Genomic DNA, 15,832 nt, shown 5'->3' with positions numbered 1-15,832 from the left:
CTGATTTTTTCCCTCGCCTAGTCCTCCCAGCACTGGAGGTTCTCACGACCCTTTCATAGTACCTGGAACGTTCTCTCCCAGATTTGCAGGTTTTCAACTGCCTGCAAGCCAGACCCAGTGCCATCAGTCTCCGGAAGCCTCCAGCCACCTCTATCCCCACCACCCACCTCACTCACCTATGAGACTCCAAGGCCGTTACTGTTAGCCCTGCACTTTTCCATATTCACCATACACGCCCCATAAGCGTATGGGCTGCAGCACGTGCCCCTGTAGAGGGATTTTTCTTTAAATGTTGCACAGGAGGGACAGTCTAACACTTGCGGGAGTACAGAAAGATTAAGGGGACACTTTGGGCAAGCACGACCTTCCCTGAGATGGACTGTGGTGTGAACTTTTCAGGTCTGTGTCCTGCCCCCACCCCCACCCCAGTCCCCAGCCCATGAAACATCCTGATTTATGACTTGTGTGTCCTCAGTCCCAAGGTCCTTTAATGAATTAGCAATGGCCTTCACTGATGGGCTGACAGAGGTTGGGTGGACATAAAAATAGATCAGAAGGCACATAAACAGACTGGAAGGAAATACACAGAAACACTCAAGATGGGCAAGCCCATGGGGTAGAGGTATGGGCAGCTTTTATTTTTCTTCTTTGTGCTTTCCCTTGTCTTTTAATCTGCATTAATCGTAGAATAAAAATGTTATCAATTGCATGTCCCCTCTCCCCTGACAAGAAAAAGTTCAGACTCTGGTCTGGGAGTGAATCTACCCATTACTGGCCATGTGACCCTGGGCAAGACACCTGACTTCTCTGAACGTCTCCTTGCCTGTAACATAATAGTAAGAGGGCCTTCACCACCTCAGTTGTAAGCACTAAACAAGAAAATGACACCTCCGAGTGCCAGAGAGTTTTTTCCTGCTTTTGTAACAACTACAAAACGTACAGGCCAAGCACACAGTAAACAATCCTTACGTGTTATTAATAGGACAACATTTACTATTCACATATTCATCTCAGTCAGGTGCTATATCCCTAGGTAAGGCCAGAGCACCTTTACATAAGGACAGGCAAGCACTGAGACCTCAATAAATACACCTCAGTTCCTGAGTATAGACCACAGGCCTACCTAAAGAGAGGGCTCTGAACACTGCACACGTGGGGAATAACGAATACTAACTCAGCTGTACACTCAAGTTCTTTACCCCACCTCCTCCCTCCTGGCATCAGAAAAGGTTTACGCAGAAAAGGGGAGTGAGGAAAAACACCATTTAAAATCTATATTCATTATAAATTCAGAGAAGTTACAAAAATTTGAGTTAAATGGGTTTGTGGGCAATGTTTTGCTTTGGCTTTTTGCCCTGCAAAAAGAATAACGTTGCTCCCCTGTTTAAAGGGCCTCTGAACAGCACTGACTCATATTCAGTGAAGAAGGAAATCAGTTTCCTCTCTATCGGTCAGAAACTGGCTATTTCACTTACATCAAACTGGCATCTGTTTTAGGACCCTTCCTCCAGACCTGGGAATGCTGTCTCATCCATTCTTTTAAGCAACCAGAGAATTTACAGGGAAATCTCATTGAGCCAGCAGAGGAAAAACGGCTGCATTGATTTTTCAATATTTTTTAACAGTTTTGTTGAGATATAATTCACATGCCATACAATTCACCCATTTAAAGTGTACAATTCAATGGTTTTTAGTGTACTCAGGGATACGTGCAACCATCACCACCAAGTTTAGAACATTTTCATAACTTCAGAAAGAAACCCGTATCGTTTAAGCTATCCCCAACCAACTCCCTCTATCACCCAACCCTTGGTAACTACTCATCTACTTTCTGTCTCCGTCCATTTTCCTATTCTGGACTTTAATGTTAATGGAATCATATAACATGGGATCTTTGGTGACTGGCTCAGCTGCTTTGATTTAAATGATGCCCTGAGGAGAGTAATACCCAATTAATGGTAAAAGCCCATGATACAAATAAACTACCACCTAAACCCCTCCATGTGATGGTATCTGCTTGAAGACAAACAATAAATCTCACAACCCACCCTCTACCTTCCCCAGAGTATTCACTATTCCCTAGAACACAGATACTCAGGAAATGTTTGAGGAAAAACAGCTATACTCAGAGAATTTCTAAAGCAAGAGGGGGAAAAAGTATTTCCATTTGAATAAAACCTAAGATCCAAAAGGCTGGTCAAAGTCCCTACTTTGGTGAGGATGATTACTCAGAAGCCCAAGAACTCTCAAGTGAGTTGTCACAAAGAACATCACAGTCCTTCAGAAGGGCTTCTCTGTGCTGATTTTATAGCACAGTTAAGCACCTCCTTACCTCCCTGTTCTTCATGATGCACACTCCACACAGCATAGACTCTCCCAAGAAATTTGCTCCAAACTATAATTTGGCTAAATTAGCAATTTCTTCCTTTGAAATATGGAGAATAAGTGTCCATCTTTCAAAAATAATCCTATACCAAAATCAGACAAAGATGTCACAAAAACAGAAAACTACAGGCCAATATCACTGATGAACATAGATGCAAAAATCCTCAACAAAATACTAGCAAACAAAATCCAACAGCACATTAAAAAGATCATACACCATGATCAAGTGGGGTTTAGCCCAGGAATGCAAGGATTCTTCAATGTACGTAAACCAGTCAATGTGATACACCACGTTAACAAACTGAAGGATAAAAAGCTGAAGGATAATCTCAGTAGATGCAGAAAAAGCTTTCGACAAAATGCAACACCCATTTATGATAAAAACCCTCCAGAAAGTAGGCATAGAGGGAACTTACCTCAACATAATAAAGGCCATATACGACAAACCCACAGAAAACATCGTTCTCAATGGGGAAAAAAGAAATCATTTCCACTAAGATCAGGAATAAGACAAGGTTGCCCACGCTCACCACTATTATCCAACATAGTTTTGGAAGTTTTAGCCACAGCAATCAGAGAAGAAAAAGAAATAAAAGGAATCCAAATCGGAAAAGAAGTACAACTGTCACTGTTTGCAGATGAAATGATACTATACATCTTTGCCTAAAGATGCTACCAGAAAACTACTAGAGCTAACCAATGAATTTGGTAATGTAGCAGGATACAAAATTAATGCACAGAAATCTCTTGCATTCCCATACACTAAGGATGAAAAATCTGAAAGAGAAATTAAGGAAACACTCCCATTTACCATTGCAACAAAAAGAATAGAAAACCTAGGAATAAAGCTTCCTAAGGAGACAAAAGACCTGTATGCAGAAAACTATAAGACACTGATGAAAGAAATAGAAGATGATACAAACAGATGGAGAGATATACCATGTTTTTGGATTGGAAGAATCAACAGTGTGAAAATGACTCTACTACCCAAAGCAATCTACAGATTTAATGCAATCCCTATCAAAGTAGCAATGGCATTTTTCACAGAACTAGAACAAAAAATTTCACACTCTGTATGGAAACACAAAAGACCCCGTATAGCCAAAGCAATCTTGAGAAAGAAAAACGGAGCTGGAGGAATCAGGCTCCCTGACTTCAGACTATACTACAAGGCTACAGTAATCCAGACAGTATGGTACTGGCACAAAAACAGAAATATAGATTAACGGAACAGGATAGAAAGCCCAGAGACAAACCATGTACATATGGTCAACTAATCTATGACAAAGGAGGCAAGGATATACAATGGAGAAAAGACAGCGTGTTCAATAAGTGGTGCTGGGAAACCTGGACAGCTACATGTAAAAGAATGAAATTAGAACACTCCCTAATGCCATACACAAAAATAAACTCAAAATGGATTAAAGACCTAAATGTAAGGCCAGACACTATCAAACTCTTAGAGGAAAACAGACAGAACACTCTATGACATAAATCACAGCAAGATCCTTTTTGATCCACCTCCTAGAGAAATGGAAATAAAAACAAAAATACACAAATGGGACTTAATGAAACTTAAAAGCTTTTGCACAGCAAAGGAAACCATAAACAAGATGAAAAGACAACCCTCAGAATGGGAGAAAATATTTGCAGATGAAGCAACTGACAAAGGATTAATCTCCAAAATTTACAAGCAGCTCATGCAGCTCAATATGAAAAAAACAAACAACCCAATCCAAAAATGGGCAGAAGACCTAAATAGGCATTTCTCCAAAGAAGATATACAGATTGCCAACAAACACATGAAAGGATGCTCAACATCACTGATCATTAGAGAAATGCAAATCAAAACTACAATGAGGTATCACCTCACACCAGTCAGAATGGCCATCATCAAAAAATCCACAAACAATAAATGCTGGAGTTGATGTGGAGAAAAGGGAACCCTCTTGCACTGTTGGTGGGAATGTAAATTGATACAGCCACAATGGAGAACAGTATGGAGGTTCCTTAAAAACTAAAGATAGAACAACCATACAACCCAGCAATCCCACTACTGGGCATATACCCTGAGAAAACCATAATTCAAAAAGAGTCATGTACCACAATGTTTATTGTGGCACTATTTACAATATCCAGGACATGGAAGCAACCAAAGTGTCCATCAATAGATGAATGGATAAAGAAGATGTGGCACATGTATACAATGGAATATTACTCAGCCATAAAAAGAAACGAAACTGAGTTATTTGTAGTGAAGTAGATGGACCTAGAGTCTGTCATACAGAGTGAAGTAAGTCAGAAAGAGAAACGCAAATACCATTTGCGAACACATATATACAGAATCTAAAAAAAAAAAAAAAAGGTTCTGAAGAACCTAGGGACAGGACAGGAATAAAGACGCAGACGTAGAGAATGGACTTGAGCACACGGGGAGGGGGAAGGGTAAGCTGGGATGAAGTGAGAGAGTGGCATTGACAGATATACATTACCAAATGTAAAACAGGTAGTGGGAAGCAGCTGCATAGCACAGGGAGATCAGCTCGGTGCTTTGTGACCACCTAGAGGGGTGGGATAGGGAGGGTGGGAAAGAGACGCAAGAGGGAGGGGATATGGGGATATATGTATACATATAGCTGATGCACGTTGTTATACAGCAGAAACTAACACAACATTGTAAAGCAATTATACTCCAATGAAGATGTTTAAAAAAAAAAGAAAGAACCTAAAAAAATAAATAAATAGTCATATTGCAATCCATGTAGGTGAGGTCTATAAAACACTTCACATATAGCTAATTTCTCTGGATGTGGTCAGCTGGGCTGCTGGCTCTTTCACATTTATTAACTGAGAGCAAATATTAATATCTATTAATATTTAACACAAGCAAATTGTTGGACCCAGAAATTCTACTGTTTAGGATTTGCTTTATCAGTATACTCACAAAGTTATGCCAAGATTATGCACAAGAGTTTTTTTTTTGCAGCACCACATCTTAATAGGAAATAAAACTGGAAACAAAGGTAGATTAGTATATGGATGATGTGGAAAGATCTGTAAAATAAAACTTTGTGTGAAAAAGTAAGGTACAGTATTACTCCTTTTGTGTAGATTTTTAAAAACAGAATGTACACAGAAAGAAAAAGCTGCAAGGCTTTTGAAAGATCAGATCTTATTTATATGCTTTTACTAAAGAATATTTCGTATCTTTATTATATGGTCTAACCTATCTCAGAGTTGAGGAAGATTTCCTAAAATAAGGCATAAAAAGCACAAGAACTTGTTAATCAAAAGGCACCATAAAGAAAATGAAAAGGCACAGAATGGGAGAAGATACGACCCACAAAACCAATGAGAACCTGTATCCAATACACATAAAAAGGCCTACAAATAAGAAAAAGACAGTTCAATGGAAAAATGAGCCAAAGACTTGAACAGAAACGTCACAAAAGGAAGAAATCCAAACAGCCAGTTTAACATACAAAAAGGTGTTTGACCTCACTGGTCATCAGGGAAACACTGGACTAAAGTCACAGAGAGTTACCACTTCCAATCAACAAACTGGAAAGAAAATTAAAAGTCTTACAGTTCCAGGCGTAGGCAAGGACGTGAAGCAATAGGACACCCACACACTCTTGGTGAGGGTACCAGATGGTACAACTCTTTGGAAAAATACACATACCTTTTGACCCAGCAATTCTACTTCTAAGTTTATACCCTTCAGAAATATAGGTACATGTGCGTCAGGAGAGAAGCACAAGGACAGTCTTAGCAGCATCTTTTAACAGCTCAAAACTAGAAACAACTCAAATGTATATCACTAGCAGAATCAATAAATGAATTATGGTCTATTCATGCAATGGAATATCATATTGCAAAGAAAACGAAAACAAATGAATCTTACAACGTTGAATGAAAGAAGATATAAAAGAATTCATGCAACCCGATCCATTTATATAAAATGCACAAACAGACAAAACCAAGCTATATTGCTTACGGATGTAGATATATAAGTGATATAAAAAAAAAAAGCGAGGAAGTCATTATCATCAATATCAAGAGAGCAGTTATGCTGAGGGGAAAAGGGAGAGGATGTGGTCAGAAAGGGACGCACTAGGGTATTTCTGAGCTGCTATCGTATTCTTCTTCTTGACCTAGGTGACAGTTACATAAGTGTTGTACTGTATGCTTTATCTATATGTGTATTTTTTATTATAAAAAGCTGTTTGTTTGTTTATGGACATGCACCTCTGAGCCCAGACTGTGTCTTGAAATACTATTTCCCACTTTAAAAAAAAAAAAAAACAGGACTGACTTCTTGGAGAAATGGCTGATTCAACAATACCACAGGGATGTGACACATCTACATAGCAAATAACCTGGCTTCTTTGAAAAGTAAGTAGTAAGGAGGAAAAAAGAAGAGGTGTTGAGGGAACATACAGATTAAAATTTACTTAAAGGATGACAATCAATCACATCATGTGAACCTTATCCAGATCCTGATTCAACCAAAGAGTAAAAGAAACTATGACATTTAAAAGAGAACTGGGGGTGGGGGGAAGAGACAACTGTAAATAATACCCAGTGTTCAAATTTATATTAATTTGGGTTTTTTACGTTTTTTAGTCTGCGGTCATGTTTTTGAATGAGTCATCTTTTAGAGATACATACAGAAATATCTACAGATGAAATGATGTACCTGGAATTTGCTTCAAAATTAACATGGGAAGTGGGTTCCACAGAGAACACAGGATTTAGCCGTGAGGTGAAAAATATCGAAGCTGAATAAGGGGTTCCTGAGGTTTGTTGTACTCTTCTGTCATAGGCTGTACACATATGAAATTTTTCAAATAAAAGGTTAAATAAATAACTAAGGTATTTTACTAGTGAATTAAGCATTCCATGAGAAGCTGTTTAAAAAAGGATATCCATATATATTCTGGTGTAACCGCATGTTAAATATTAAATTATTGTGTTACCTTTGGGTAGAAGAATTGGGATAGTGGAAAAAGTAGGCGACAGGTTTTTATTTTATACCTTGCTTACACTGTTTGAAAATTTTCTACCAGGAGCATTTTTATTTTTATCACAGAAAACGTGAAAGAGGGTGATCTGAGTAGTGGGATTAATAGGCCATGTGGGTTGTTGTTCTTTATACTTTATTAATAAAAGTTTTTCAAAAGCAAAAAGGCTTAAAGTTTAAAAGCTGAACTTCAAAAAGAAGCCATGTATCAACTACTATATCTTAGAACTAAAATTCCTCACCATCTAGATTAGGGATTGGCAATCTTTTTCTGTAAAATGCCAGCCAGTGAATATTTCAGGCAAGTATTAGATTTGACCTTCTAGCACTAAAGCAGCCACAGACAGTATATAAACAAATGGGAGTGGCTGTGATCCAAAGAAAAACCTTACTTATGGTCACCGAAATGTAAATTGTATATAATTTTTACATGTCACGAAATAGTATTCTTCTTTGGATTTTTTTTTTAACCATTTAAAAATGTAAAACACCATCCTCCGTCACAGGCCACGCAAAAAGCAGGCAGCGGGCTGGGCCTGGCCAGGGGCCGTGGTTTCCAACCCCTGCTCTAGATGCTCTAGACGCTTCTCGTGCCTCTCGGATCCTCTCTAGTCTGCAGATACCATCTGGACTGTATGAAGCACTGGCTATTTTTACGTCTTTTAACCTGGTAGTTCCCATGCCTTTCAACAATGCTTCTGTGAAAAATCACTACCATATGTTAACAAGACTGTTTGCAATTATTTCATTAGAGATAGAATCTATCTTCTCAGTTTTTTTTTTTAAAGTGAATGGTCAAGAAGACACGGATTTGCTTCAACCCATGCCAAGTTCAGCTTAAAAAATGACCAGAGTAAAAGAAAAATCTTTGACTCTTAACCTCCCCTGTTATTAATTACATGACTTAAGCTTCAAACTCTTTTGCAAAAAATAAAAAAGGAAATTCAAAACTTTTCAGCCCTTTTTGGAGCCATTAAGTCCTTTCAAAATTTCTGTGACAACAATATAGTTAAGTCCCTAAAAGAGCCAACGTCCACAGAAGCACAAGCAGCGTGTATTATTTTAAGTCCAGCCATATATTATCTAACAAAATAAAACCGACAAATAAAAACGAACCACCCAGGCCTTCAGTAGGCTTATCAAAGAGTTACCAGGTACTAATATTTATTGAACACATACTCTGTGCTTGGCACAAATTTCCCATTCATCTTCAGTACCTCCTACGAGGTGGGAATTTGTATTCCCTTAGAGAGCCGATGAAACCAGAGCCCATGGAGGTCAAGTGACTTGCCATCACTATGCTAAAACTCAAGACTCTAGAAACTTAATCCAACGTTCTGTGTATCTGATAGCCTACAAAACATAACACAACTATCGAAATCTAAAATGTGCTTCTTCTCTTCCAGAAAAGGAATAAAAATTTGTGGTCCAAGACATACTACAATCTTCTAATCTAACTGCCCCAGCTTTCATCTAAATGTTATGGCTGATAAAATAGGATTTCAAGTTATTCATTTACTTTCCACCAGTCTAGGTGGAAGGGGATCCTTGTTCGCATTTCCCAACCTCAAAAGAAACAACATGTTCTAATTCCGCACAGCAGAAAACATCAAGAAGATATGTCTAAAGCAGAGCTCTAATTTACAGCCTTGCACGCAAGCCTTCCTACTTGGCAGGTGATGCTTGCCAGTCAATATTCACCCACAGGCCAGGCGGCTAGAATTCTAAGCCTGAGATAGATTTTTATTTACCTTTAAACAGAAGTGACAAGCAAACACCGCATCATCTATCTTAATACTGGATTCTCTATTCCCTGTCACTCCACTCACAGATGGGCTGGTTTCCCTATCACCCATTTGGGGAAGGGGATCACAAGGCACCACTGCCTTTGCATCAGCGATACACTCAGGGGAGGGTGCCCAGGCTCCACGTTCCCAACTACTAATGTGCTGCAATTTTAGAGCAGCTAGCAAAAGGAAAATAAAGAGCAGGACATGAAATTTTAGTTCTTTACTGGTTCCTGCGAACGGCCTCTTGCCTGAGCACTTCTGTTCCTCCTCACTCACCCAGGGGTCGGTGAGCAACCACAGACGGATTTATGGGGAAGGAGAGGGGCCAGCCTATAGGAGCGATGTGCACTGGGGAGAAAGACAGCAACACACAGAGAGAAATGCACACGGAGCAGAGAGACATAAAGACAGAGAGAGAACCGATGAGGTGCCTGATGAACATCGCAGGGGAGCTGGCAGGAGTGTCCATTTGCAAACAGTGATCTGACCCAGCACTGACAGCCAGGTCTTTTACGAATATGTGCACGGAGTAACATACTGATATTAAAATAAACATATTACATATTTAATTATACCAACTGCAGTTCATGATTTAGATGAACAGATGCTTGGAGTAAGAAGAAATAGTGAGCATGTAAATGTGACAGAAGGTAAGAAAAGCCAGACAGCAAGCAAAGAAGGGCAGGATGGGGATGGGAAGGATTTGGGTCAAAAGAAACAAGGAGGCAGAGAGAGACGGGGAGAGAGGACGCAGGACCGGGTCTTAGAAGAAGCAAAATATGTCAATGACAGATGACGAGGAGGGGAGCACAGAAAGGAGAGGTTCCAGAGGTTGAAAAGCACCTGGCCAGCCACCTCCCTGTTGCTGCCAGAAAAAGCAGAGATTATGCAAATCCCACTCCTACCCCCTCGGGATGTGGAGGGCCACAGGAGAAGTGGAAGGGACAGAATGAGCACAGGCCCCAGCAACGCTCTGGATGTGTGAGGCTGGAAGAGACAAAATTAGATAAAATAAAGCTTAGGCCAGCAATTTGTAAAGAAAAGCAATCAGATGAATTTCAGAAAGGAATAGCCACAAAGAGGGGAGGCGAGGGGAGGGGAAGCACAGCCAGCCCGCACACTCCACACCCACAGAACTTCTGGAAGTAACTCCAGCATCTCTTTGGGGGCCACACCAAAGGGTTTAGGGGTCTCAGGTACTTTCTTCATAAGCCCAGACATCTGGAATGACTGAGAAGAGGTGTCCCAATAGGCTCTCACACACAAGAGACACAGCCTAGCCATGGAACTCTGCTCCCCTACCTTGCCCCACTGTAACCAGTGTGCTCCCTTTCTGCAGGACCCTCCATTCCTCTACCGGAGCTGCCCACATCTGCCACTAGGAGTCTTATCAATAGTATTCCTCCAAAATTTATTGCCAGTGTGATGAGTCTATCCTATCTGTAATGATTAACAACTCTGCTGTCATCATTAAGAGCTTTAAAAATACAGCACCTATCTCAGTGCCCAGCGTATAGTTGATACCAAACAATTGTTTGTCGAGCGCATAAAAGTTACTTCTAGAAGCCAGGCTGGAACAAAGGGGCAGTGGCACCCAGCAACTAGGCCCCAGATCTTCCCTCTCCGTATTTAAGAAGGATCAGCCAGCAGCTGCACATGCTCAGTGCCCTCACCCCCAGAGCAGCCTTGGGGTTCCAGGGGAGCTGCCTCAGGCCCCAAACAAGGCATGAGAGTGAGGGTATGTGGCCCCCACAAACTCAGGGAATCACAGGTCTGCCAACAAGGTCAGAACTGAGGGTTACCCCACCAGTTCTTTCATAATCAAGAAAATAATTGTTATAAAGAAAAACTTTCCCCTGATGCGTACCCCACATAAAAGGACAGTAAAGTGAGCCGTACAGACCACCTGAAAGCAAATAACATAAAAAGGAATTTAAATACAAAATGGATCCCAAACTTTTTTTTTTTTAACCCAAGTCACCCAAATCTGTTTTTGTTTGTCTGATGGCTCACCTCCCACAGAAATGATTCTTAAATGTATACCTGACCTACGTCTCAAAATGATTTAAGGTGGATGCAGTCAAGGACACAAACAAGAAGATTATCAAAAGAAAAGGAAAAAAATCATGTAAAAAATATATATATTTAAAACCTTGGCCAACCCAGCAACTGCAATCAAGCAATAAATTTAGCTCTGAGCTTCTTTGAAGGCAAGACAAAAAGGAAAACGTGATGGGAAATGCAGATACTTGAAAAACTCACAGAGAGAGTGCTCCAAAGGGGCTCGGCTAAGACATCAAAAGAAGTCTGATCTTGTAAACAGCCTGGTTCTCAGTCGACATCTCAACCACCCTCGCTAACCGACCCCACAGTTGTAGCCAGTGCCACCAGAACAAAACCTGCTCGGAACCCTACAAGGCCAGTCAAGGGTCCCAGAGAAAAGACCTCGGGCTGGGCACCTAAGCCTGACGCCAAGGGTCAGCCCCTCCACCATGTGACGCGGCATCGGGCACGAGTCACGCAGCCGGGTAACAAGAAAGTGACCAGAATCCAAGTCGGCTGCCTCTGCCTCAGCACTCCCACCTCCTCCCTGCTCCTCCTGGCTATGAAAGTGACTGCCTCAGCCCGCCTACGAAGAACATAAAATCCAACCAATGTAAAGGGTTTTCACAAAACAAATACGAAAGCAATAAACATAAAACCAACACACAGGCAAAAATCAGTTCCACAACGTATTAATCTCAAACTCTAGCCAATGATGCTTATCTTAAAAATCAAGAGGTGCTAAAATTTTAGTATTCCTGAAGTGCTTGAAATCCCTTACCCTTACCCATCTCTTCGTTCTCTTCTCCTGCCCTGAAGTGCCCACTTGACACTTCTCTCTGAATTCTGCACACCCACCTCAATACAGCCTCTTGGAGCCTCACGTTACTTCTCTGCCCTATGGTGTGGTTGTGACTATCGGGGACAGTTCTTGGAACACAGCAGCTGCTCCACAAGTGGCGGTTACTGTGGTTAAGGTCCCACCTCCTCAAGACTATCCACTCCATGTCTCCCTCTCTCTCTCTCCTTTAATTATTTATTCCCAGATCTCCACGCAGGACACAGAGTAAGATATCCACTGACTTCCTGTGGCCTTAATGACTTCCTAGGTGTTATACTAATGGGTTTTGTTATCACGGGGCTAATATTTTGTACATGTCACACCTGCCACTGGGTAAACACCATGAAAAATGCCTTTGCAACAATTCAGCAAGCTCAAGGGTGCAGGCCTGAGCCTGACGACACTCACCTCCCCTTGGCTATCAACTATCAAGGTCACCCTACCCGTAATGTAACTAACCCACTGGAAGAGCACTTACTGTGCGCCTCTGATACACAAGGACAGAGGGGACCCCTGGGGTAGAGCAAGGAGAAGCCTACTGAGCTACCATCAAGAGCTCCTGCCCTGGGCTTCCCTGGTGGCACAGTGGTTGAGAGTCCGCCTGCCGATGCAGGGGACATGGGTTCGTGCCCCGGTCCGGGAAGATCCCACATGCCGCGGAGCGGCTGGGCCCGTGAGCCATGGCCACTGGGCCCGTGCGTCCGGAGCCTGTGCTCCGCAACGGGAGAGGCCACAACAGTGAGAGGGCCGCATACCGCAAAAAAAAAAAAAAAAAAAAAAGAGCTCCTGCCCTGACACGCATTCTCTCAAACTCTGCCACCCCACCGCCACCATCCTGCAAGGCAAGCTTCCTCGGTCTTTTTAAAAGGAGATTGACTTGCTCAGGATTACACAGCCTGGGATCTGGTCCTGGGGATGTCTGACTCTGATACCAATACCCAAAAAACAACTGGCAAAGAAGCCTTAATAAAAAGAGAGCTGGAGTACAGAAACCAAAAGGGAAAAATAACTCAAAAATCCAAACAGAGTGGGTGTGGCGGAAAGAATTCATTAATGACGAGAAAGTACGTCTGCAAGAAAAATCTTACCACGGAGTCTAAAAGTACAGGGAATAAGGCAATAATCCAGGGGATCAAGCCGAGAAATCAAGACCGCGAATAACTTTGTTTCTTTTAGCCTAAATTCTCTGCTCCATTTCCCATTGTGTAGTAAAAGAACATTTTTTACTCCTGTCAAGTAAATAAACAAAAAGCCTCCATTCTGTGTCACTTTAAAAAAATCAGACCTAGACTATATCTCTGAAAGAAACCTTCAAAATGTGTTCAAAATGTGTTAAGACTATACCAAAAAATAAACATGCAAAACGTAGACCCTAAAGAGAAGAAAAGGTGGGGGGCTTGAGTAGTTAGGGGAGGCTGAAGGAGGCTGGACTTGAAGTAAGCCTTCAAGAATGACGGGATATGTATGGGCGGAGAGCAAGGAGGGACGTTTCATGCTGGGGGATCGCTTTATACAAATGTGGAAGTGGTCCCCAATGCCGAGAACTTTTTGATATGCATCCCCCAGAGGAGCAAGGGAGACTGATACAAGGGGCAGCATCAAGGTCAGGCCTGCGGCATCTGAGAACATGCGCACCACCCCACAAGCATCGTATAACTCAGTCCACCACCCAGGAACTGGGGACGACAGCAGTGGGAGGGAACACCTGTCAATCAGAAGTCACCAGGTGCTCCAAGCCATGTTGTGGGTCCCTGTTTATAGGTGCCATAAATCACTGACCTTCCCAGGATTCTTGAAAAGAAACAGGGGAGAAGATCCTTCTAAATCAATGGGGCCACAACTCCCCCAGAGGTACCATTCTCTAGGATTGGAGGGACTAAAGAGAAGCACAGCAAGTACTGCTGAACACACTGTGTAGGATGTGTGTCTAAACACATCATTCTGAAGACAGAGGTGTAGAAGTTGGCATGCTTCCTGAAGCATCACAACACACCCCCAAAACTCTTCCATGATGATTCCCTTTTTCCCTGTATTTTTCCTGGATGTGCACTATCACTATGGGAACCAGGATGGCTGCTCCCGATTCCCTCTCACCCACTGCTTACTTAACACAAGATTTCTACTTCACCAAAATTGATGGCGTGTTTTTTTCCAACTCCATTCTATACTGAACCACTGCTGAGTTAGACTGAATTTATAATCCTTCTTTCTGAAGGCAAGTCTCCCCAAAACAGAAACCACAGCAGCAGTGGCAACCTACAATGCCACTAACGAAAAAATATTTTTATTTTATCTGTGGCCATGTGACCACCTTCATGCGAAATAACTCAACAGGTGAAAAAACACTAGCTGACTTATGAATTTAAGCTTTTATTTGGGAGAAATACAACCAAAAGAGGGTAGAGAGAGAAAAAAAATGAGATTCAAATATTAACATACAATAAAACCTTATTAATTGAATATTCCATAAATTACAAAGGAATGACAATCAGATAATTCATTCCCTCGGTGATAAAAGACATTTTGCTACTAAAATATAAATGCAATTTTAGCATAAGGGGAGGTAGGTGCGAATTGTTCATCCCACTTAAGATAAAATATTTTTCAACATCCATGATAAATTGCTTCATATACAACTAATACACTACTCCACAGATGTTTCATAGGTTATTAAAGCAGAAATTCTCAGCTGATTATTAAAACAATTCCACCTCTTTCAGCCAACAGCCACCCCTCTATGCACTTTAAAGTAAGAAAACTAGAACTCTGCAGCCAATCACGGCAGAGCAACTGGTACCAGACTACTCCTCATTTCATGAGGCCAGCAGAACACTGACACCAAAACCAGACAGACATTGTAAAAAAAAAAAAAAAAAAAAAGAAAATTAAGACCCCAATATCCCTGAAGAACACACACACACAAAAATCCTTAACAAAATATTAGAAAACTAAATCCAGCAATACATAAAAAGGATAATATATCAGGACCAAGTGGGGTCTAACTTGGTAATAACATTTGGTTTAACATTCAAACTTCAATGGAATTTACCACATTAATAGAATAAAGGAGAAAAAGCCTATGATTACCTCAATACACGCAGAAAAAGCACTTGATAAAATTCAACACCCTTTCACAACAAAAACTCTCAGCAAACTAGAAACAGAAGGAAACTTTCTCAACCAATAAAGGACACTTCTGCAAAACCTACAATTAACATTGTACTCAATAATGAAAGACTAACTGCCTTTCCTTTGAGTTCAAGAATAAAACAAGGATGTCCATTCTCACCACTTCCATTTCAACACTGTACTGGAGTCCCAGCCAATGCAATAAGCAAGAAAAATACATACATTCATACATATTGGAAAGCAATAAATAAGACTATCTTTTTTCACAAAATGATTGCATTCATAAAAAATCCTAAAGAATCTTCAAAACAACTACTGGAACTGACAAATAAATTTGACAAGATGACAGGTACAAGGCCAATATATAAAAATCAAGCATGGTTCCACATAGTAGCAATAAAAGAAACTGGAAGGGCTTCCCTGATGGTGTAGTGGTTAAGAATCCACCTGCCAATGCAGGAGACATGGGTTCGAGCCCTGGTCCGGGAAGATCCCACATGCCACAGAGCAACTAAGCCCGTGTGCCACAACTACCGAGCCCTCTTGCCACAACTACTGAAGCCCGTGCACCTAGAGCCCATGCTCTACAACAGGAGAAGCCACCGCGATGAGAAGACTGCA

General features: G+C 41.3%; 1 protein-coding gene across 5 annotated transcripts in view; it reads right to left on the bottom strand.

Annotated features, from left to right (window-relative positions):
* The window catches only part of CACNA1D (calcium voltage-gated channel subunit alpha1 D), a 322,500-nt gene that overhangs the window by 274,121 nt on the left and 32,547 nt on the right, over window positions 1–15,832 (bottom strand). The window lies entirely within an intron of this gene.

Source organism: Delphinus delphis, chromosome 10 (assembly GCF_949987515.2).
Source record: "Delphinus delphis chromosome 10, mDelDel1.2, whole genome shotgun sequence".
NCBI lineage: Eukaryota > Metazoa > Chordata > Mammalia > Artiodactyla > Delphinidae > Delphinus > Delphinus delphis.
Note: the sequence above shows the minus strand (reverse complement) of the source record. Positions and strands in the feature narration are given on the sequence as shown.